General features: G+C 52.2%; 1 non-coding gene across 1 annotated transcript; it reads right to left on the bottom strand.

Annotated features, from left to right (window-relative positions):
• Nucleotides 1-24,589: 24,589 nt before the first annotated feature.
• On the bottom strand, nt 24,590-24,793 carry LOC134433088 (small nucleolar RNA SNORA74). Its single transcript, XR_010031479.1, has one exon. It is a non-coding gene; the product is annotated as a small nucleolar RNA SNORA74 (small nucleolar RNA).
• Nucleotides 24,794-24,998: the final 205 nt, after the last annotated feature.

Genomic DNA, 24,998 nt, shown 5'->3' with positions numbered 1-24,998 from the left:
AGGGGAGATCAGCCACAACAGGAGGAGTTGAAATGAGTCAGGCTGGTTTCAGCATTTCTTCAACACCAAAAGCAGCCTGACCCCCTTGTCCATCCACCAGTGACATCTTAAAAAAATGGGGAATTATTCAGGCTGTTTTATCCCACTTCACCCAGAGCATCCTGATACATCAGCATAAGTATATTTATATCGGTAACAGAATCATCTTTGTCTAAAATTGGTTTTGTACAAAAATCCCTTTGTGAATGGTGGACATGTCAGATGCTGCTGGCATATCTCACATTGCTGAGAGAAGAGTTTCAATGTGTCTTAAATTGTATCATGTTTACATTTTTTATGTTGGCCATGAAAAGAAACTTTCTGTACCTCTGAGCCTCACCAGTTCCTGACCCCCAAAGGACACAAACCTGGTGAGTTCTGGTTCCCATTCCACTGGTGGCACCTGCACCTCCCTCCATCCCCAGAGCAGAGCTCCCTTGTCCCAGAGAGTCCCTGGCAATGCAGGGATGAAGGAAACAGGACAGGCTGTGGGGATCGGGGCAGGGCACAGCCAGGGATTTGGGGTGGTTGTGAGCCCAGGGCAGGACCCGGCCCTTGGCCTTGGTGAACCTCATCCCATTGTCCTGGGCCCATGGCTCCAACCTGGCCAGATCCCTCTGCAGAGCTTCCTGCCCCTCAGCACAGCCACACTGCCACCTAGCTTGGGCTCACCTGGGAACTGACTGAGGGTGCCCTCGATGGCCTCATCCAGATCAGAAATAAAGGGATTTCACTGACCTGGCCCCAATCCTGAGCCCTGGGGACACCCCTGGATGTGACTCCACTCCTCAGCTGCTCTGAGTGCCAGGGGTTGGATGAGGGAAATGGTGGGGAGGGGGTTGGGACAAAGTGTGATTGATTCTCAGCCATGAAGGGGCTTGATTTTCATATCTGTTCAGACTGCATGAGGAGGGGCAGGGGATCATTATCAACTGGGGATTGCTATACCAGGTTTAAAAGGGAAAAAGAAAACTAAACAGGACAAAACAATTCTCCTGTCATTGTTTTCAATATAGTAGATTCACTTTGAATACACTTCTGGAATCTTTCTAATTAACCACAGAAGAATTCAAGACTTGAATTATTCCCATGGGCTTGTCTTGTTTGGGTGTTTTGAACAAATGTTTATGAGCCTTTGTCACTATATTTCTCAACTGAAGAGCTCAGGAAAGAAGAGGCCTCTGAAAAAGTAAAATTCATCAGCACCCTCCAAGGTGCTGAGGATCCATCCCCATCAGAGCAGCAATGAACAGAAGTGGGCACAGCTTTGTGCCTGCCCCAGCTTTGGCACGAGCCCTGGGCCTGGAGCAGGAGCAGCTCTTGAGGGCCCCAAGGCCGGGGCTCTTGTGCTGCCCTGGGCAGATGGGATGGCAGCAGGGGCTGCAGAGCTCTCAGCACCTCAGCCCGAGGGGAGCAGGGCAGCCAGGGAGCCTCTTTTGGCCTTGGCCAAGCACCTTCCCACATGGCTGGGGCTGAGTCCTGTGGCAGCTGCAGCTCTCTGCTGTGCCCTTGCCAGGGGCTGAGGCCGTGGGGCAGTGCCCAGAGCAGCCTGGCCTGAGCAGAGCTGTGGGGCCAGAGCCGGCTGGGCTGTGCTGGTCTGGGGAGAGGCCCTTGGTGCTGCCCAGAGCTCAGGGCAGCTGGCAGAGCTTGCAGGGAGCTGGGCTGGGCTCAGAGAGCCTGGCCCAGAAACCATCAGTGTCCATCTCGGCCTGGCTGAGCGTACAGGGGCCAAGAAGTGCAGCCCAGGGTCTACAAGTTCTCTGGGTGGGAGCTGAGCTTGTGAGCCCTTGAGCCCTGCCAAGTGCTGGGGCTGCATCTCCAGCTCCAGAGGAGATGGGACAGATGGGAGCAGAGACAAATCATTCCTGCTGCATTCTTTCTTGTGTTTGCTTATACAGGTGACTTGGATCCGTATGTAGAGGAGGTGTTATGTGTCAGATAACACTGGTAGAGTGAGAAGAATATTGTTATTTACCTGAAAATAATATTTCATGCGTAATACACAATAAGTAATAAAAGATACATATGATCAGAAGAGCGTCTGAGTTTTTCAGAGGAGGAAAGACTCATTGGTACTTCCCATAGCCAAACCTGTTCAAATACTTTGCTCAGGGCTTTCTTGAGATGAGAGTAAATGAGCAGAGGCCAAGTCCAGCCAGAGCTCTCTGTCCTGGCAGCTTTTGTCTGGGACACCCTGTGCATATAGGGAATTTTTTGGGGGAGTTTCAATTTTGACCATGGACAGCTGGACAAAGGGATGGTTCTTTTCCATAGGAAGGAAAGCATAGAGCCCAAGCTCTCCAGGAGCTGATGAGAGGCAGCACTCAGCATGCCAAGTTTAGCTGGACCTGTCAGGTTGCCCCTGGGAGGCCAAACCGGCCAGACCTGTTCCATCTCCCCTTGGCTCCACAAGGCCCTGCAGTGTCACAATGTTCTCCTTGCTTCTGCAGTGTCACAATGGCCCCGTGCTTCCATGAGGCCCTGCAGGGTCACAGTGGCCCTTTGGTTCCGTGGGGCCCCACAGTGTCACAATGGTCTCCATGATTCCATGGGGCCTTGCAATGCCACAATGGTCTCCATGGATCCACGGTGCCCCCAGGATCACAACGGCCCTTTGGTTCCATGAGGCCCTGAAATGCAGCAATGGCCTCTTGGTTCCACAAAGCCCTGCTGCTTCACACTGGGCCCTTGGGACCATGCAGACCAACAGAGCAACAGTGATGGCTTTGGTGCCACAAGGCCCTACCGTGTCACAGTGGCCCCTTCATTTCACCAGGCCCCACAGTGTCACAATGGTCTCCATGGTTCCACAGGTTCCCTACAGTGTCACCACAGGAAGGAAACCACAGAGCCCCAGTATTTCAGGTTCTGTTGAACTGCAGTCACCAGAGGCCTAGGACAGGCAGACCTGTCTATCCTGGCAGGTTTGTTTGGGAGCAACTCTTGGATATTTGAAATTTTATATGTGAAATTTTTATATTTATATGTGAAATTTTATATTTGAAATTTTATATGTGGAATCCCAATTTCAGTCATTTTTACCTGGAGGAGAAGGTCCCTTCTTTTCCATAGGAAGGAAAGCACAGAGCCCTTGTGTTTGGAAGGCAGGTGAGAGCCCGCCCTCAGAAGGACAGGGCCAGCCAGACTTGTTGGCAATGGCAGCTTTTCTCTGGCAGCAATCCCTGGACATTGGCAATTTTGGAGAGGGAATCCTGTTTTGGCCGTACATGCTTGAATGAGAAGGGCAGTTCTTTTCCATTTGAAAGTCAGCTCAGAGCCCCAGGGTTTCAGGGGTACATAAGAAGAGACCCTTGACATGCCAAGTTGGACCAATCAGGCCAAGCCAACCAGACCTGTTCCCTGTTCCCTTGGATCCATGGGGCCCTGCAGTGTCATAGTCGTGGTGTCATATTGGAGCCTTGGTACCATGAGGCCCAGATGTGTCGCACTGGCCTCTTGTTTCCATGGGGCTCCACAGAGTCACAATGGGTCCTTGCTTCCATGAGGCCTTGCAGTGTCACAGGGGTCTTCTTGGTGCAGCAGTGTCACAGTGGACCCTTGGTTCCATGGGGACTCAGAGTGTCAGAAGGGTCTCCCTGGTGTCATGAGGCCCTGCAGAGCCCCTTGATTCAACAAGTGTCACAGACATGTTTTCATAAAAATCCTTTTTTAAGGATTTTCCTTCTTGGAAGCTGAGGTCCCAGAAAAAGAATGTAAACAATGGTTATCTGCTGCTGTGAAATGCAACAGGTGCACCTGTGATTGGCCCATGTTGGATGTGTATAGTTAATGGCCAATCAAGGACTGAGCTCTCTCTGGGACAGAGTTGGAGAGAACTCCTTTGTTATTCATTTCTTTTCTGTTCTTAGCTTAGCTAGCCTTCTGAGAACTTTTCTCTCTATTCCTTTTAGTATAGTCATAATGTAATATATATATATCATAAAAGAATAAATCAAGCCTTCGGAACATGAGGTCAACATTCTCGTCTCTCTCTTCATCCTGCAACCCTTGTGACAACTGTGACAAATGAGGCCTCCAAGTGTCATCATAACCTCCAGGATTCCATGAGGCCCCACAATGTCACAATGGACATTTGGTTCCATGGGGTCCTGAACTGTTCCATGGATCCTTAGTTCCATGGGGCCCTGCAGTGTCACAATGGACTCCTTGATTCAATGGTGTCACACAGTGTGACATCTACCCCTTGGCCTGCCAAGACTCCATAGTGTCACAATGGTTCCTTGCTTCCGTGAGGCCTTGTAGTGTCACAATGGTCTCCATGATCCCATAAGGCCTGCAGTGTCACAACAGACCATTGGTTTCACTGAGCCCCACAGTGTCACTATGGTCTCCTTGGCTCCACAAGGCTCTGAAGTGCCACAATGGCCCTTTGGTTTCACAAGGCCTCCAAGTGTAAAAATGGCCTCCATGGTTCCATGAGGCCCTGCTGTGTCACAATGGACCTTTGGTTCCATGATCCCCCAGAGTCACAATGGTATCCTTGGTCCCACAGTGTCAGAATGGATCCTTCATCCCATGGACACCCACAGTGTTCACTGCAGTCCCCTTGATTCCACCAGGCCCTGCCTTGCTCTAATGGCCCCTTGGTTCCAGTGGGTCCCAAAGTGTCAGAACAGTCTCCATTGTTCCATGAGGCTCCACAATGTCACTTGCTCCCCTTGGCTCCACAGGACCCCACAATGGAACAATGGACTCTTGGTTCCATGAGGTTTCTCACTCCCAATGGTCTCCTTGGATCCGCAGTGTCACAGCGGCCCCTTGGCTCCGTGTGGCCACGCTGTGTCACAATGGCTCATGGTTCCATGAGGTTCCACAGTAGAAAAGGGTCACGTTGGTTCCATGAGATTCTGCAGTGTCACAATGGACCCATGGTTCCACCAGGCCATGCTGTGTCACAACGGCCCCTTGATTCCATGAGGTTTTTCAGGGTCACAATGGTCTCTTGGATCCACAGTATCACAATGGACCATTGTTTTAATGTGGCCCCAATGTGCCAAAATGGATTTTGGTTCCAGGGGGTTCCACTCTGTCAGAATGCACCTTTTGTTCCATGAGTTTGCACAGTGTCACAGCTGACTCCTTGGTTCTGTGAGGCCCCACCATCACCAAATCTCTGAAAGATAAGAATAAGTCATCTTAGCACTCAATTGCTGTTTCAGAGGGTATAATTTATTCAGGCCTGAGGTCAAGGAGGCATAACTTGCAACCTCACGTGGACATGTAATTCTACCCATTGGCCCTGCCAGAGCCAACTTGGGCAGCACTTTGGCCATGGCTGCTGGCCCTGGGCCTGAGGCCACGAGGGGACAAGTGACCCTTGCAGGCCTGAGGCCTCATTGCCTCCTTGTCCCTTCTCAGCCGCCTGGTAGGGGCCGCCCCATGCTCCTGCCCTTGCCATTGCACATCCCCACATGCCAGTGCCCATCCCGTGAAGAGCCCTGAGCAAAGAGGGAGGGACAGGATCTGCCTGGCCAGGGGCTGGGGCTCAGGCCTTGGCCCTTTGCATTCCTGAAACACATCCAGCTTTGCTCAGCACCAGAGAGACACCTTTGCCTTGTTTGTCCCCAGCTGTCATCACTGTCTGTAGGGTTCTGCTCTAACTGGAACCTGGGCACAGTTTCTCAGTCATGTCCCTCAGTGGGACACATTAAAACTTCAAGAAACTTTGGAGTTTCTTTGTGATTTGGAGTTCTAGAGAAGTTTTTTGAACACTATCTCAGGGACTGAGTCTGAGGTAAAAAACTCCAAAGCCCCAAGAGCATCATTAAAGTTTTGCTAGTCAAGTTATGGAGAAAGATTTCAAAATTATGTAAGAAATAGCTACTACTATTTCAAGATATGTGTTTTATTACTGTTCTCTTTAGAGCAGAGGTGGTTGCAGCATTCTGTGATTGATATTGACCCAGGGTCTCTCCTCAGCAGCTCTGGCTTGCTCACAGAAGCTGTGCCTGGAGATATGACCAGTGTGGACAACCTTGCTCCACATTGCCCAGCCCCATCCTGTCTGTCCTCACTGCCCTGGGCCCTGCTGTGCTTGCAGAGCTGGCTGCACCCAGCCTGAGAAGGGTTTTCCCTTTTTGTATTTTTTGAAGCAATCTGAAACTGCTGAGTTTCCCCACTGCAAACAGACACACTGCTCAGGTGTGTGCCAGCCCAGGTGCCACCAAAGGCACTGCAGAGCTGCCCTGGGCCAGCTGTGAGGGTGGATCATCAGCCCAAGCTGCAGTGGGGCCCTGCAAGGGGCTGTGGCCATGGGCACTGCACTGACCCCAGTGCTGGGTTTGGCTGCCATGGCCACCGTGAGAAATGAAACTGTCCTTGTAACACTGTGGAGGACTGGGACATACTGGGGAACACTGGGAACGCTGTGGGAGACCCTGGGACACACTGGGAGTGACACTGGGGAGGACTGGGATAACCTGGGAACACAAGGAATGCTGAGGGGGAATGTGGGTGGAGTGGGATGGACTGCAGGGGTACACTGGGACATACTGGGAGTGATACTGGTGGGTACTGGGGACACTGGGGTGATTGCAGGGAAGACTGGGGACACTGGGGCATCCTGTGTATGACATTGGGATGAACTGGAAGGGACTGGGAATAAACTCAGGTGTATTGGAAGGGACTCCGCTGTACTGGGAGGGATTGGAGAAGCACTGGGATTGAACTGGGGTCTACTTGGGATGAACTTGTCTGTACTGGGGATGAACTGGTCTGTACTGGGAGGGACTGGAGGAGGCTGAATTGGCTCTTCCCACCTCCACCACATTCCATTTGCCGAGCCTCCGGCCCATCACCGACCGCAGCTAATCAGCACCAGGGATCAGCACTTTGGAGGCGGTGCCTGGAGTTGGCGCCATCTTTTATTATTGCCTACAACTCCCGTCATGCCCTGCGGCTTGATGGAGCTACATTGCAGGTGGGACTACCATGCCCATCATACCTCGCGCTCCACAGAACACCCCCCCCTTCGATCCGCCCCCATCTGTGCCATAAGTGTCCCCCAGACCCTCCAGGATCCCTCAGTGCCCCCTCAGCGCCCATTTGGGACCCCAGAAGTGTCCCCGGACCCCCTGAGTGCTCCCAACCCCACAGATGCCCGGTACAGCCACTTCTGGGAATTCATGTCCTCTCATCCCTCACGCCCTCAGACCCCCTCAGAACACAGTCCTGTGCCTAAAACTCCTGCCGTGCCCTGCACCCTAAAGAGCCTCGTTAATGCTCCCCGAGCTCCTGAACTTTTTACGTTCCCCCCGAGAGCCTGAAGTCGCAGCTCGGACGCAGAAGTGTCCCCCAGAAACCTTCCCAGACCCCCAAATGCCGCGTTCGAGCCACTTCCGGGACTACGGCTCCCATCATGCTCCGCAGCGCATGTCCAGTGCTTTTCCAGCCGGGACTTTATCTCCCCGAGATCCACTGAGAGCCATTGCAGCTGCCCCTATAACTCCAGTTATGCTCCGCGGCCATGTTAAGCTGTATTAGACTCATGCTTACAACTTCCATCGCCCCCCGTGCCCCAGAGAGCCCCGTTCGAGACCCCAAGGGCCCACCCGGACCCTGAAGGGCCCCTAATTCCCCTCCCTGACCTCCAAGGGCCCCCATGGACCCCCAAGTGCTGCTCCGGACCCCGAACTGTCCCTCAGAATCCCTGAGTGCCCCTCCAAGTGCCCACCCAGCTCCCCCAAGTGTCCTCCAGACCCTCAAGTTCTGTCTCAATTCCCTCCCAGACCCAGAACTGCCCCAAATGTGCCCCAGAAAATTCTCCATGGACCCCAAAGTGGCCTTTTTTACCCTGTCTGGGAAAATGATAAAAAAGATAACAAAAGGATTTAAAATGGGACTAATTAGCATAAAGGAGAAATCAAGAGCCACACTGGACAGTGAATTAATGAAGGGAATTGTGTTACTTAGAACCAATGACCAATAAATTTTTTGCTTGCTAAAAAGGTATGGGTTTTTTAATTTAAACATTAAAATTCAGTAATACAAATATAGAATAATAATATTATAAATAAGAAAAATAATAATTCTTTTTTTAAGTCAGTAATTTTTTAAGGGGAAATGCATAATTATTTTTATGTTTTGGGATGTCAGTCTGTAAGAGACAGTCCAAAGATCCCTCATCTGCCTCACAGCCGCCGTCAAGGATGGAGATTGAAGCCCTCCCCAAGGACTGAGACTGAGACCCTTCAAATTCAAACCCAGGGGTGCTGGCCTGACTGGAGCGGGATGTCTGCCATGGGAAGCGGGATGTTTCCCATCGGAACCAGTCCTGAAACAACGGGCCCCGCTCACTGCTGGCACCGGTTTGTGCTGTTCAGAACTGGACTGTCTGTACCTGTTCCCAATGGATTTATTCTCCACTGTTCCCTCCATGTGCCGTCCTGCTCCCCTCCTGGCGGTAGAATATAAAAGAGTCCTGAGTTAACCAAAGTCTTTGAGACTCTCCTCGATGTGACCAGACAGATCTATTGGGCGGACCACGAGGATCTCATCTCTCTGTTGGCAGCTATTCCCCCCCTCCTTTTCTCTGTCTCTCTATCCTTTATCTTCTTTCTAATCTTTGTGTTGCATCTGCTTTAGGCACTCAATAAAAGGTGAATTTGTTCTGGTTAATACTGAAAGTGTCCAGCAGTGTGTCTTTGCACCCTGAGATCAGTGAAACGAACCATCGTGACCCCCCTTGTACCAGGGGATCGTGGCACGGCCTGATGGGGTTGCTGCCCACAGCATGTGAACGTGATCTTCTTGGTGGTGACTGCACTGGTTCATCTGCTCTTGCTTTCTGGTCTGCCTATCTCAGAATTACCTTTGCCACCTGCTTTTCTTATATTGTGGTTCTCTGCAGTTCCTTCAATAGTCAGCCCTTCTTAAGTTCACTCTTGGAATAGGGGATTATCACCTCCCCATCACAGAGAGTGCACTTGAATGCATTTTGCCTGCATTCAAAATATGGTCCCTGTTTTTGATTTACTGGGAGATCTCTGTTTGTATTTTCTACCTCTGTTGAGGCTGAGATTGAAGGTACTTGAGATGATATTTTGCGTTCAGATTCAGGTGGTTTTTGTTTCTTATCAGTGACACAGCTTCACAACCATGAGTTCTGCAGCCTTTAAGATAAGACACAAACTGGCTCCCTATCTCTTGTTACAAGGCCTGGATGGTTCCAAGGAGACCATGGTGATACTGGGGATCCAAGGAGACTGTGGTGACACCATGGAAACTCATGGAACCATGGGCATTGTGATACAGCAGGGCTTCATGGAACGAAGGAGTCAATTGTGACTCTACCAAACCTCGTGGAACCAAGCGCCCATTGTGACACAGAAGAACTTCAGGGAACCAAGAGTCTCTTGTGACACAGCGGAAGGTGCTCATGAAACCATAGAAACCATTTTGAAACTTCAAGGCCTGATGGAACCAAAGGGTCATTCTGGCACTTCTGAGCCTTGGAAGCAAAGGGACCACAGTGACACAGTGGGGCTCTGTGGAACCAAGGGGCCGTGGTGACATTGTGGAGTGTCATTGAACCAACTGTCCATGGTGACACTGCAGGGCCTGATGGAATCATGGACACCATTGTGACAGTGCAGGGCGTCTGGAAGCAAGGGGCCATTGTCACACTCTGGGGCCTCTTGGGATCCAAGGGCAGTTGTGAGACCATGGAAATTATGGCAACTGTGGCACCATGAAACCAAGGAGACCATTGTGACCCTACATGGAACTAAGGATTCATGGAACAGTGCAGGACACATGGAACCAAGGGGCCGTTGTGAAGCTGTAGAACCAAAAGAGCCCATTGTGACACTGTGGGCCCCCATGGATCCAAAGGTCCATTTTGACATTGCAGGGCCCCATGGAATCCTGGAGACCACTGTGAAACTTTGGGGCCTTGTTGAATGAAGTGGCCTGTCGACGGAAGGAGACCAGGACATCAATTAGATCATCACAGGCCCAATTTTACTGATCAGTACAGCAGGTTAAATACAGTTCATAATGAGCTTCATACATATTGCAAAAGTTGAGCTCAGGATTGGTTAGTTACATATCAGCAACTACACCTACTTCTGCATTCTTATGGTTATACTTTTGATACTTTCTACATATTCTCAGGAAGAATCTCTCTTCCCTATCCTCATGTTGCGGCAAGGGCATTCTGTCCTTGCCTGTCATTGGTCACCGACTGCTGACTTCTCCTTTCAGCCTGCTGACTGCTGACTTCCCTCTGTCAGCTTGACCAGCGGCATTATGTCAGCATGGCCTTTCTCAGCTAACCAACTATTAATAATATTCTCCACAGTGGCCCTGCAAGGCCAGATGGAACCGATGAGACCCCATAGAACCAAGGGTCCATTGTGACCCTGTGGTACCAAGGTGTCGTGGGTTGACCCAGGCCAAATGGCAGGCATCCATGTGGGCTGCTCACTCACTCCCCTCTGCAGCTGGATAAAGACAATTTAATAAATGATTCGTGGGTTGAGATAAGGACTGGGTGAGATCACTCATCAAATACTGTCCTGGGAGAAACAGGCTTAGCTTAGAGATGTGAAATTCATTTATTACTAACAAAGTCAGAGCAGGAAAAGGGGAAATAAAATAAGCTCCTCACCTCCCTCCTTCCAGCTCTGCCTCCTACCCCAGCAGTGCAGGGAGACAAGGAATGGGGGTTATGGTCAGTTCATCACCCATGGCTTCTGCCCCTGCTCAGGGAGAGGAGTGGTTCCCCTGCTGCACCGTGGGTCCCTCCCAAGAGAGACAGTTCTGCAGGAGCTTCTCCCATGTGAGTCCATTTCAGGGGCAGCAGCCCTCTGCAAACTGCTGCAGTGTGAGTCCATGCCAGGGACAACAGTCCTTCCCAAACTGCTGCAGCATGGGTCACTCTTCCAGGGGGTGCATTCCTCCAGGGAGAGGCTGCTCCAGCCTGGGAGCAGGGCCCCTCTCTCCATGGCTCTCCTGCAGGGTGCCTGGGTCTGCAGTGCCTGGAGCAACTCCTGCCCCTCCTTCTGCACTGACCTTGATGTGTGCAGAGTTGTTCTTCTCACATGTTCTCCCTCTGCTCTCCTCTGACTGGAGTTAAAACTGCGCCACATTGTCTATTTTGATTTCCTTTTCAATCTGTTATCACAGAGGCATTGCCACCATTTGTAACTGGCCCAGCCTTTGCCAGCAGCAGGTCCATCTTTGAAGCCACCAGGAATTGGCTGTGCCAGACACGGTGGAAGCTTCCAGCAGCTTCTCACAGGAGCCGTCCCTGTGCCCCCCTGTGAAATACAAAGCTGTGTTTCGTGTCAGGTACATACTGGCAACGTGTGTATTTGTGATTTTAATATGTGTGGAAACCAAACATGGGACAGTTATAAAGACAAATTCTAATAATTACTGAGGAACGTAAAGCATGGAAGAAGGCCTTTGAACCTATCCTTTTTTCTTAATTAACCTTTATAAGTGTTAAGTTGATTTAGGAGCATTTGAATTAAAGCATTAAGGATGTTGCTTTTTGACAGGAACTTTCTGCTTGTAGCTAAGCCTGAAAGAGTTTTGCAATAATAACCTTTTGAAGTATAATTTTAGAATATTGCTTGTAGTAAGGATCTTTGAAAATATACCTTTAGAATAAATAAAATGAAACACGCTTATCTCACACCTTAACAAAACAGTGAAAAGCAGCCTGAGAAAGGAAGATGAACCTCAACTCAAGGATTAATAGCCAAGGGAAACTGGACATCACTGCTATGAGATTTATAGTCTCTGCAATTAAAAGGTGGACCCACATCTGGAATCTGGACCACACCATCTGGGAGATTTCTTCCTTCTTTCAGAAACTGAACCACCAGCATCTTGAGATACTCCTTTCTGGGATACATCCTGAGAATAACTAAATCATAATAGGTATGGAATTGTGACATAAAAATTGGGAATAGAAACTGCTGAGAAAGCTGATGAGTACCCCTATAAATACCTGTAAGCCTCAGCTATCAGTGTGCAGTTGGAGGGAAAACTTCCCCCACTGTACCCAGCGCTGTATTGCTTATACTTCACCATATTAATTAATGACTTGATTGCTGCTTGAATATTGGCCTAATCAAGCTTCTCATTTATAACACCCCTGTGGTGGGAGCTGGGAGAGAAGAAGGGGACGCTGGCCTGTCCCTTAGGGGAGGCGCAGCTCATTTATATACAGCCGGTGCCTCCCAGCTGAAAACTTTCAAACTCAGTGTTTTTCTGGGACACAACATTTTTCACAGGCTGATTCACGTTTGGTCAGGGGCTTCTCGCTGGGATTTGGGGTGCCTGACTCCCCTCACGTGTGCCAGTGGCGTGGGGGATGTGGCTCCCAGAGGTGCTGCCTCTGGCCACAAGCCCAGAGGGGATGGGGGTGATGTTGAGGAACAGAAAACAGGAACACGGGAATGTGAATTGTGGGGTTAGGGGTGGGGGGGGGTGGAGAGCGAGCATCGCTCACTTTTTCTGGGGAAAGAAGACCCGCAGATCCGGGATGGAGATCCCTGAGAAAGCTTCTCCTTCTTAGCCCCCAGCATGCACTGGTGGTTCTGGGGGAGAGGGAAAAAGCGTTCGGTCACTCCTGCTGCCGAGGCACTGGCAGCACAGTGCGGACAGACTGTGAGAACAAAGACCCTGCCCTGCAGGCCATGTCTGGGCTGTTTGGCCTGCCCACCACCAGGTTTGGGGGCTTTGATCCCCCTACCCAGGCCCGGGGCACCGTTCTGTGGAAGGTGGACAAAGCTACCAGCTCAAAGTACTGGAAAGCCACAAGTCAGACTCAGCCCAAGTGATTCAATTAAGGACAGCGGCCAAGACATTCCAGAAATTTTCTCAATATTGTTTGATAATTATCAATGGATTTTTAAAAATAGTTATTAGTGATTTTTCTTTAGCAGTTCTTTGTTTCAGGATTCTGCAAGTCGGTTTCAGGACCGAAAGGGATCATTCAGGGATGTCAAAGATCAACATCTCCAATGACTGGGATTGTACTGGGATGCTACAGGGATCATACTGGGAGCAGCTGAGCCCATGCCGGGGCAGACTGCGATCACACTGAGGGAGACTGGATCATACTGGGATCATACTGGGATGGAGTAGGAGCCTGTAGGGGGCAGTTGAGACCATACTGGGGACAGATGGGATATACTGGGAATGACTGGGATCATTCTGAGGGTGACCAGGAGCAGTTCTGAGCAACTGGGATCATGCAAGGAGCAACTGGGAGGAACTGGGTGTGACTGGGTGCATGATGGGCATGATTGGAAGCCTCTGGGCTTCTACTGGGATGAACTGGGGTCATGCTGGAGGTGACTGGGATCATACTGGCAGTGAGAGCAACTACACTGAGGCTGACTGGGAGTGGTTGTGAGCAAATGGGATCATGCTGGAAGGGGGTAGGAGTGACTAGGAATGTGCTGGAAGGAACTGGGCTACACTGGGACATACTGGGAGTGTCTGCAATGAAAGTGAGGGTGAAAGGGAGCAACTCGAACCATGTGGGGCACAACTGGTTCACACTGGCAGGGACTGGGAGCACTCTGGGCTCATCTTTGGATCATACTGGGAGGGACTGGACTAATACTGGGAGTGATTGAGAGTGACTGGGAACACACCATGCACATCATCCCCCATACTGGGGGCGACTGGGAGAAACTGGGAGCACGCTGAAAGCAAATGGCATCATACTGGGACTGACTGGATTGATCTAGCTGGAGGCAACTGGGACCATCCTGGGAGTGATTGGAAGTTACTGGGATTATACTGGGACCATACTGGAAGTGCTGGCATGTGACAAGGATCATGCTGGAGGTTACTGGGCTCCTATTGGTATTGAAAGGGAGCAACTGGGATCACACTTTGGGCCACTGGGAGCAACTGAGAGAAACTGGGATCATGCTGCAAGCAAACTGGAGGAACTGGCAATGACTGGATGCAGGCTGGAGGCAACTGGGATATGCTGGGCATGACTGAGAACATACTGGGATAACAAGCACCTTACTGGAAACACTGTGAGTGTCTGGGAAGAACCATGGACATGCTGAGGGAAACTGGGATGTACGGGGAGTGTTTGTAATCATACTGGGAATGACTGGGAACAAGAGCGACCATGCTGGGGAGAACTGGGACCATGGTAGGGGCAACTGGGAGTGAGTGGGAGTGACTGGGTCTACACTGGGGGCAATTGGGCATAACTGGGATCATGCTGGCAGGGACTGGGATCACATGGGGAGTGACTGGGACTATAGAAGGGACCACAGGATTCAACTGGGATCACACTGGGAGGAACAGGGAGCAACTGGAACCATGCTGGGGGCAACTTGGATCAAACTGGGTCATACTTGGAGCAACTGGGACTGCACTGAGGGTGACTGGGAGTGGCTGTTAGCAACTGGGGTCAGGCTGGAAGCAACTGAGGACAACTGGGACTAATTGGGAACCTGCTGGGAGTAATTGGAATATGCTGGGAGCAATTGAAACCACAGTGGGGGTAAATGGGAGCAACTGGAACCCCCCTAGATGATATTGGGAGCAGCTGGGCCCATGCTGGGATCATACTGGAACTGGTTGGCATCATACTGGGATTGACAGGAATAGTACTGGGAGTATCTGAAAGTGACTGGGATCCTACTGGAACCAGACTGGGAGTGACTGGAAAGGTGCTGGCTGTGACTGGAACTATGCTGGAGGTGACTGGGAGCAACTGGGCCCACACAGGGAGTGACAGGGAGTCGCTCTGAGCATGACTGGAATCATACTGGGAGGATCTGGGAGTGACTGGAATCATACTGGGGGTGGTTGTAACCATACTGGTGTGGACTGGGTGACTCTGGGATCATCCCGGGGGTCACTGGGATTACAGCAGATGCGAATGGATCCTGACTGGGGGTTACTGGGAGCTACTGGGCCCATGCTGGGAGGAAAATGTGGACAGAGTGGGAGCAACTGGGATCAACTGGAAGGTACTGGAACCATGCTGAGGGGACTGAGACTATAACTGGGATTATATTGGGAGCAACTTAGACATTACCTCAGGCATCTGCCAGAAATTGAAATCATGCTGGAGGCAACTGGGAGGAACTGGGAAAGACTGGGATCATTCTGAGCTAACCAGAACATTACTGGGCACACTGGGATATACTGGGAGTGTCTGTGACCATACTGGGGGCACTGGAATCACACTGCAAACAGCTGGGACCATGCTGGGGGCAACTGGGAGTGAGTGGGACCATGCTGAGAGGGACTGGGACTATTTGAGGGGCAACTGGGATCATACTGGGAGGAACTGGGAACAACTGGAACTATTCTGGCAGCAGCTGGGATCATACTGGGATCACAGTGGGAGCAGCTGGGTCCATGCTGGCTGAGACTGGGATCACACTGTGGGTTACTGGAATCATACTGGGATTGACTGGTAGTGGCTGTGGGCAACTGGAATCATGCTGAAAGGAACTGGGAGGAAGTGGCAGTGACTGGGAGCATGCTGGGGGCAACTGGGATATACTGGGAGAGACTGGGAGTCATGAGGATCATACTGGACACTACTGGGGTCCTGCTGGCATTGACAGGGAGCAACTGGGATCCCACTGGGGGCCACTGGCATCATACTGGGAGTGACTGGGATCACACTGGGATTATAGTGGGTGTCAATAGACCCTGACTGGGGTTACTGGGAGCTACCAGGCCCGTGTTGGGAGCTGACTGCGCACACACTGGGAGGAACTGGGAACAACTGGGAATGACAGGATGCATGCTGGTGACAACTGGGATTTCCTGGCAGTGACTGGGATAAAACTGGGGGCAGCTGAACCACACTCAGGTAACTGGGAGTGCCTGGCAATGACTACGAGTATGTTCAGGGCAACTGGGATATGCTGGGAGTGCCTGAGACCATGCAGGTGGTGATTGGGACCACACTAGGAGCCACTGGGAATGTGCTGGGGGAACTGGGACCGTGTTGGGGGGAAACTGGGGGCAAGTGTGAGTGACTGGGGCCCTGCTGGGAGAGACTGGGATCATACTGGGAGATACTGGGACTATACTAGGGGCAACTGGGAGAACTGGGAATACACTGGATGAAAGTGGGAGCAACTGGGAGAAACTGGGGTCATGTTGGGGACAAATTGCATCATAATTGGGAATGACTGTGAGTGCCTGGGCTCATACTGGGAAGAAGAGGGATCCTGCCAGGAGTGAGGGGAAGTGACCAGGAACATCCTGGGAGTGACAAGGAAACTGGAAGGACACAGGAGCAGCAACTGGACTCATGCTGGGAGCAGGGCTCCAGGACAGGATCGAGGCAGGGGCCAAACCCAACAAGGTGAGGTTTAACAAGTCCAAGTGCTGGGTCCTGCACTTTGGCCACAACAACCCCTGCAGCACTAACAGGCTGAGGACAGAGGGGCTGGAGAGCAGCCAGGCAGAAAGAGACCTGCAGGGACTGATGGACAGCAGGCTGGACAGGAGCCAGCAGTGTGCCCAGGTGGGCAAGAAGGCCAATGGCTCCTGGCCTGGGTCAGGAATGGTGTGGCCAGCAGGAGCAGGGCAGGGATTCTTCCCCTGTGCTCAGCACTGCTTGGGCAGCACCCTGAGTGCTGTGTCCAGTTCTGTGCCCACCAATTTAGGAAGGACATGGAGGGGCTGGAGCGTGTGCAGAGAAGGGCAACAAGGCTGGTGAGGGGTCTGGAACACAAGTCCTGTGAGGAGTGGCTAAGGGAGCTGGGGTTGTTTATCCTGGACAAAGGGAGGCTCAGAGGACACAAGGCGGTGCCAGGGCACAGGTTGGACTTGATGATCTCCAAGGCCTTTTCCAGCCTTGCTGATTCTGGGATTCTCGGAAATCACCCTTGGAGCAGTTGCAGGAGGAGCCCTGGGCCTCCTCTTCAGCAGCTCCAGCAGCCCAGGTCCCTCAGCTTCTCCTGCCAGCCCCAAAGCCCGTCCTGTCAGTCCTGCAGAGCCTCTGCAGCTCCTCCTCACTGCCCAGAACAGGGAGCCCCAGAGCCAGACACAGCAGCCCAGATGTGCCCCCCTGGCCTGGGGTGCCTCTGGCAAGGGAGCAGCACCAGGCACTGCAGGAGCCTGCAGACAATTCCTGCAGAACTTGTAGGATGATCCTGCTGCCCAAGGGATGTTCCCATGGTGCCAAGTCAGGAACTGCAATGGGGAGTAGGGCCAGAGAGGAAAGTGCAAACAGGGATGGGCTGTTTGCAGGGGAGGGAACAGGGGTGGGCAATGGGAAGAAATTTGTATAAGGGAAGAGTAAAGAAAGCAAAGGTGAAGCCAAGGAAATGCTCAGGGCAGTTTGGGGGTTGCTGCCAGGCAGCTCTGGCTCTGAGCAACAGCGTCTGCAGTGGCACAGGAAACTCCCAGCTGATGGGAACAAATTTTCTGGCTGACTGCAGAGGCCAGGACAAAGCTGAGTGGTTTCCCTGGTGTCCCCCAGCCCTTGCTGGCCCCAGGGCTGATGGCATTTGTCCTCCCTCAGGTTCATGTCCCCACACCAACACCATGGGGGTGCTCCCCCTGCTCTGTGCAATGCAAACAGGGGCTGCTGAGCCAGTACTGACGTGTCTGTGCCTGCAAGGATGGGGCACCTGTGTGAGCTGGGGGAGAGGCCAGGGCTGCAGAGGGGGGATGTTGTTGGCAGCTCCATGAGGACACTCTGAGACACTGCCCTGGGCTGTGCAGCGCAATGGGGATGGATCAGCCTCTGCTCTGCTGCTCCTTCCCGTCTCCCCCAGAGCCCTTGCAGAGCCCCAGCCATGCTGTTTGCCCCCAGCCTGCCCACGGCCAGCCTGGGGCTGCTTATGGGGGTTTTCTGTGCTGAGCATTGGCCTGGCCGTGTTCTTGGCAGAGCCTGGGCAAGGAGCCTGGAGCCCCCAGGGCCTGGGCTGAGGTGTCAGCGCTGCCCCAGCAGTGCCCATGGCCTGTCCCTGCTGCAGCCCCGGCACTGCCATCCCCAGGGCTGTGCCCAGCCCCGAGAGCACTCAGGCCCTGCAGCAACACCAGGGCCACCAGGGCAGCGGGGCAGGGCCACGGCAGCAGCACTGGCAACACCAAGTGCTGCTGCTGCTGGGCACAGCTGCTGGGCCAGCACTGATCTGCCCCCAGCTCTGCACACAGACATTGCTGCTGCAGCTCCAGAGAAGGCAACAAAAGGGCATCTCTGCAGGAAACAATGCTGGGAGATCGTTTAGTTCCTTCAAAGCCACCAAGAGACCAGCTCCTCATTGATGCAGTCTGGGGCCATGGTTAAAGTGGAAGGAAACAAAAGGAGAAATGGCACAAGGAATGACAATCCTTTGTGGACAATAGAAAAAAAAAAAAAAAAAAAAAAAAACAAAGGAAAAAACACCCACAATCAAACCAACAAGTATCAAAGATGATTTTAATTATAAGTCTTTTTATTTAAGAAATTGGAAATTGGCCAGCAGTTTAATGTTTCTGAAAAGCATCCAGTCATCAGTCTCCACACTGCAGCCTTGAGCTCCTGGTTCCTCAGGCTGTAGATGATGGGATTAAGGGCTGGAGACACCACCGAGTACAGAACTGACAGGGCCAGATCCAGGGATGGGGAAGAGATGGAGGGGGGCTTCAGGTGGGCAAATGCTGCAATGCTGAGAAACAGGGAGACCACAACCAGGTGAGGGAGGCAGGTGGAAAAGGCTTTGTGCCGTCCCTGCTCAGAGGGGATCCTCAGCACAGCCCTGAAGATCTGCACATAGGAGAAAACAATGAACACAAAGCAGCCAAATGCTAAACAGGCACTAACTGCAATGAGCCCAAATTTCCTGAGATAGGATTTGTAGCAGGAAAGCTTCAGGATCTGTGGGATTTCACAGAAGAACTGGCCCAGGACATTGCCATGGCACAGGGGCAATGAAAATGTATTGGCTGTGTGCAGCAGCGAATAGAGAAAGGCACTGGCCCAGGCAGCTGCTGCCATGTGGGCACAAGCTCTGCTGCCCAGGAGGGTCCCGTAGTGCAGGGGTTTGCAGATGGACACGTAGCGGTCGTAGCACATGATGATCAGGAGGAAATACTCTGCTGAGAGGAAAAACAAAAAGAAAAACACTTGTGAAGCACATCCTGCATAAGAGATGTCCCTGGTGTCCCAGAGGGAATTGTGCATAGCTTTGGGGACAGTGGTGCAGATGGAGCCCAGGTCAGAGAGGGCCAGGTTGAGCAGGAAGAAGAACATGGGCGTGTGCAGGTGGTGGCCGCAGGCTATGGCGCTGATGATGAGGCCGTTGCCCAGGAGGGCAGCCAGGGAGATGCCCAGCAAGAGGCAGAAGTGCAGGAGCTGCAGCTGCCGCGTGTCTGCCAATGCCAGCAGGAGGAAATGGCTGATGGAGCTGCTGTTGGACATTCCTTCACTCTGGGCATGGTGCGCTGTTGAAAAAGACATTGACAAGCTTGGACAGATTTCCTTTTTGATTTCAGGCTTGTGCTCCTTCTGAGTTGCTGCTTTACTTTCAGCATTGCACTCAGCCTGAATACTGGGGAGACCTGAGGGAAAACAGGGCTCCCTGTGCCGCAGGGCAGTCAGACCTGCTGGAACCACACAGGTGCCCTTTGTTCATTTAACCTTTCTGTATTTCACCGTGATCACACTTTAATATTTTTTGAAAAATTAAGTAGACTTTTTGAATTCTCCAGTTGAAATTTTTTTTTCCAAACCTTTCTCTCTTTCCCTATGCACATGAACAGGAAAGGATACCAAGGGCTGGTCTGGCTCTCTGCTGCCTGGAGTTGTGCCTACTGGGAACTGTTTCTCTCTATCCAAGCCTTGTCCCTGCCTGTGCTGCCAGGACCCAGCCCAGCCCTGGGGTCCCAGCTCTGCCCTGCAGACCCCTCCCAGCACAGGGCACTGCCCAGGGGCATCTCCCTGGCAGCAGGGCCTTAAGGGCAGGCCAGACAAACAGAGATGCTGCAAGCCAAGGTGCTGCTGCTGCTGTCTGTAGGGAGAGGAGACTGAGGAAGCACTTTCTGAGGGAGATCTGAGGCCCATCTGCTGATGCCCAGGCTGACAGTGCAGGAGTCTCAGTGACACAGCCAAAGCTGACAGCCCCTTTCCCTTCCCTTTAGGAGAAAGCTGAGAGCAGCCGTGGCCATGCAGCACCATCTCCAGAGCAGGAGGAATCTGCCCTGATGGGGGTGGCTCCTTCCACCTTCAACTTCTCCCATGCAGTGTCCATGGGGAGCTGCCAGACAGGCTGAGAGCTGCCCCTGGCAGGTGGCACATGCCCTGGGCTGGCCAAGAGCCCTGAGGGCTGCAGGAGCTGCTCTGCAGGACAGCCCTGGGCAGCCCTGCCCTGGCTGCAGCCCCAGCTTCACCCCCTGCAGCCGTCCCTGGCAGCAGGAGCCGTCCTGCCCTGTCCCTCTGACGGTGCCCAGGGCAGCCCCGCTCTGCAGCACATCCTCCTCCTCCTCATCCTCCTCCTCCTGTGCCACAGAGAAACTGGGAGAGTCCTCCTGATACATCCTCCAGGCTGTGAGTTGTGCTGGATTCAGGGGATCCCTCCAGGAGCACGGGGGACATTGCCCTGCACCCACACACTCACCGTGCACAGGGCTGTGAAGATGTTTCCCCAAGTGAAGTCTCAGCTCAATGTCTTCCCAATCCCGATTGCCTTCAGCCTGTCTCTGCCTGGCTCCTGTCCCCTCAGTGCCTGCAGGCAGAGCCCTCAGCCCTGCTGGGCTGGGAGAGGAGCTGGTCCTGGGAAGAGCTGTTCCTTTAAAGCTCAGTAGCACAGACACAGCACAAGGACTTAAATGAGCCTCTTGGGGCTTTGGTGTTATTTACATCAAACTGAGTCCCTGAGAGAGTGTTCAAAAAAATTCTCAACAACTCAAAATTAAATTGAAACTCCAAAGTTTTCCAAGTTTTAATGGGTACCACTGAGAGACACAAATGAGAAATTTTCCCCTGGTTCCAGTTAGAGCAGAACACTGGAGGCAGTGATGACAGCTGGGGACAAACAAGGCAAAGGTGTCTCTGGTGCTGAGCAAACCTGGATGTGTTTGAGGAATGCCAAGGGCCAAGGCCTGAGCCCCAGCCCCTGGCCAGGCAGATCCTGTTCCTCCCTCCTTGCTCAGGGCTCTTCCCGGGATGGGCACTGACATGTGGGGATGTGCAATGGCAAGGGCAGGAGCATGGGGCGGCCCCTGCCAGGCTGCTGAGCAGGAACAAGGAGGCAATGAGGCCCCAGCCCTGCAAGAGTCACTTGTCTCCTGCTCCTGCCTCAGGCCCAGGCCCAGCAGCCATGGCCAAAGTGCTGCCCAAGTTGGCTCTGTCAGGGCTGTCTTGCAGCTGCTGCCCATCCCTGTGCCCTGTGCAGCCCAGGCTGTCCCACGGTGTCCCTGCCCCGTGCCTCTGTCCCTGCAGGCTGTCGGCATCCCCCGGCTGCCCCACCTGGCTGGGCCCTTCCTTTGCTGACAGCTCTGCCTCCTGCCTGCCTCTGCCTGCCCACACAGAGCCTGGGGCTGACCCAGACTGCTTGAGATGTGCTGTGCCACAGCCCTGCCCTGGGAGGGAAATTAATCTCTCCTTGTTTCCATTCTGGGTCTTCACAGCTGCACTTGGTGACATTATTTCTATCTCGGGTTCATTTCCACTATGAAGAAGAGGTCCAATATATTTGAATCCACCTTTGTCATCCTCACAGGCTGTTCTTGTTCTGCCCTCAGTCTCCACTGAACCCAGGACTTCCAGTTCCCATACAGTGATCATGTTCTTGAGGCCTCCAAATCCCATCCTGGGAGATCTCTGGGCCTTCTCAAAGGTGCTCAGCCCTGGAGATGTGATTTAAGTCCAGGAATGGCTGAGTACATTTTTGCCCAAGATTGTATTGGGGAATATAATACAGAATAATACACTGTATCTTTTAAGTGACTGAGGGCAGATTTAGATTTTCTGTAAGTTTGAAATATTTTTTGATGATGGTGGCAGGACACTGGCATAGGCTGCCCTCAGAATTGAAACCCCATCACTGGATGTGTTTAAGGTCAGGGGCTTTGTACAACCTGAACGAGTGAAGGTGCTCCTGGGTAATGGGAGTTTTACCAGAGACTCTTTTCGGTCTCTTCTAACTCAAACCATTTTACACTTCTTTGGTTCTTATATCCCAACTGCTTCTCCACAGGGCTGCAAATACCTATGCACACCCTGCCAGCATTTTAATGTGGCCTAATTCCCAACACTTTCATAAAAAGGAAAGAATTGCCATATTAGGGACATGAATTGCCATGTTTATGGAGGAATCATTAAAAGCCCCAAAAGTAAAGAAACTGAAAGGAAGGACCAAAATCTCAGTGTGAAAGATTCACCAAGTGGGATATTGGCAGAGACTCTGATGGTGACCTCCCAGCTGAGGATGGGGGTTTCTGTCTTGGGGTCTGAGTATCAGGATGGAAGGTCGCTCCCAGGAGGAGTCCCTGTGCATTTTCCTCCCCCATGGCTCTGCCCTTCCTGATCCAGCAGCTGTGGGGCAGCAGAGCAGGGGCAGTGCAGGGACAGGCCTGGTTCTGACAGGGCTGTTGTGGTTTAGGAATGGTGCTCCCAATTTACTACACCTACTACCAAGACCATGTGTCGCCCCAGATTTATATTCCCACCATTGCCCCCCCACACCTCAGGGGCTTTGCCTGGCCTGGCCCTTGTGGGATCTCAGCACCTCAGGACTGATGTGCAGAGAGACCGAGACCACCCTTGGGGGGCTCGGGAGTCCTGGAATGTTGCCAGAAGTGTCTGGTGGCTGGACTTTGACACCTGTATGAGGATGGGAGGGTTTCACTGGGGTAAATGGTGAAGGGATAAGTTAATTAGATTTTAAAACACAGGGTTTAGGATTTCTGTACAGGGGGGTTTAGAGAAGTAAGATGGAGGAATTGGGGCATGTCCTGTCCTTCTTCTTCTTCTTCTTCTTCGCCTCTATCTTCTGTGATGATGTTGGCACTTTGGGATTGGTTATTACTAGAAGTACACTGATCAATAAGGGTGACAAGTACTGGAGGGAAAAGGTAAATATTGTATACGTAACTTTGAGTATAAAGATAGGTGACCGCCCTGGGGGCTCTCAGTGTGCTCATGGCTGACATGCTGTGCAGAGCTCTGTCGGGCCGAGAGAAAATCTTTTACATAAACAACTAATAAATACTGAAGATCAAGAAAAAACCTGAAGCCTCTTCTCGTCCTTTGAAGCGCGGGCTGTCCAAGGCCATCTCCGAGCCTTTCCAGCCATAAATCAGCCGGGAGAAATCCGGCAGGCCCTGATTGATCTCAGCCCATGTTTCACAGTCAGGGATAACCTGGAGATGGTGTCCAGGGTTCACCCCTGTGTGGCCAGTCCAGACCCCCCTGAGGCACTTTAATCCTGGCCGCCCCATCCTCCTGTCTGTTGTTGTGATGCTCTTCAGTGCCCAACTCTTGGGCACGTGAGCATCCACAGGAGGGAGTTTCACAGCCAACTTCTCCCCCAGACAGAGATGTCTTGCCCCAGTCCAGCAGCCCAGCTGGGTTTCCCTCTGTGCTCCCAACTGTCCTTTTTCCATGGTTCCAGCCACCCCAGAGAGCATTTCCCACCATCCCCAAGTCAGTGCAGAGGTGCAACGCTGGCCATTTCTCTCGCTCAGAGCTCCAGGGATGGTCCCAGTGCTGCAGTGACTGCAGGAAAGGGGACCCCACAATGGGACATTTCTTGGTCAGATACAGACAGGAAGAGTGACAAACTGTCTGTGACTCGGGTTTTGGCCTGGCAGTCCCCACTGTGGTTTGCAGGGAGCTGCAGTGTGGCTCGGCCCTGGCTGTACCCGGCAGTGCTGGCCTGGGAGAAGGTGTTGGTGCCAGCTGGCCCAGGGAGCTGCAGCGTGTGGGGAACGAGTTCCTCCTGGCCTCCTGCCTAGGGTGGCACTGAAGGGCCTCATGGAGCCAAGGGGCCATTGTAGCTCTTCAGGGCCCCATGGAATTAAGGGGACTCTTTGGACATTGTGGGGCCTTGTGTGACTAAGGCCATCGTGACACTTTAGAACCAAGGGGCCACTGTGAAACTACAGGGCCTTGTGGAACTGACACTGAAATCACCCAAAAAGAAACTTTCTAACACAGTTTGAGTATCAAAAAGCATTCATTTTTATTGCAGTACTGATCACTTTGAGGATCCTTCCTCCATTCGAGTGCCCCAAACATCATGCGAACAGAGGTTTTATGATACACACAAGTTCCATATTGATGAGCTATAGAGGTTTTATGACACACACAAGTTCCATATTTATGAGCTATTCCTCTGTAATGCTCTACATCTGGCCTGTAGGCCACACAGTATAAATAATTCCAACTTCATAAGTGATTTATTATATAATTACCTTGCTTATGTAATTCAACCAGTAAGAGCAGGCCCGGGCCATTGGAGACTCAGGCTGCTATTGGCTGGTTAGCTGAGTAGTAACTGGCTCAGCCAATGAGGATTACCTTCATGGGCCTTCTCATCTATATAAGGAAGTTAGATCTCAATAAAGCTGCCTGTTGCTGCATGGACACGTACAGTCTAGTCACCTGTCTCCACAGGCAGGAGTTACTCCACTCTCAGGCATGCAGAGTGCTGCCAAAACCTGGCACCACTGAGCACCAGGACGGCCTTGCTGGTGCCAGAAAAGCTCAGCAGCACCTTTCTCTCCCAGCAGCATAACACTGCCACAGGCACTGAGCAGCCACGGGCAGCTGACTACTGCTGGGAGACAAAAACCCCAAAACTGGGGGGTTTACAAGGCAGAAAAAACGTGGAGGCACTTTTCTGATGATGCCTACTCTCATCAAGGCTTCATCCAGCAAGAGGAATAGATAAGCTAAACTTATTTCTGGATAAACCACGTCATTTCCACCCTGAGGACCTGAGGCTAGCACAGGAGCCAGCAGAGGCCTTTTAGACAGCAAAACATTT

The sequence above is a fragment of the Melospiza melodia genome, unplaced genomic scaffold, assembly GCF_035770615.1.
Source record: "Melospiza melodia melodia isolate bMelMel2 unplaced genomic scaffold, bMelMel2.pri scaffold_114, whole genome shotgun sequence".
Classification (NCBI taxonomy): Eukaryota; Metazoa; Chordata; class Aves; order Passeriformes; family Passerellidae; genus Melospiza; species Melospiza melodia.
This window is presented reverse-complemented; position numbering and strand designations above follow the sequence as displayed.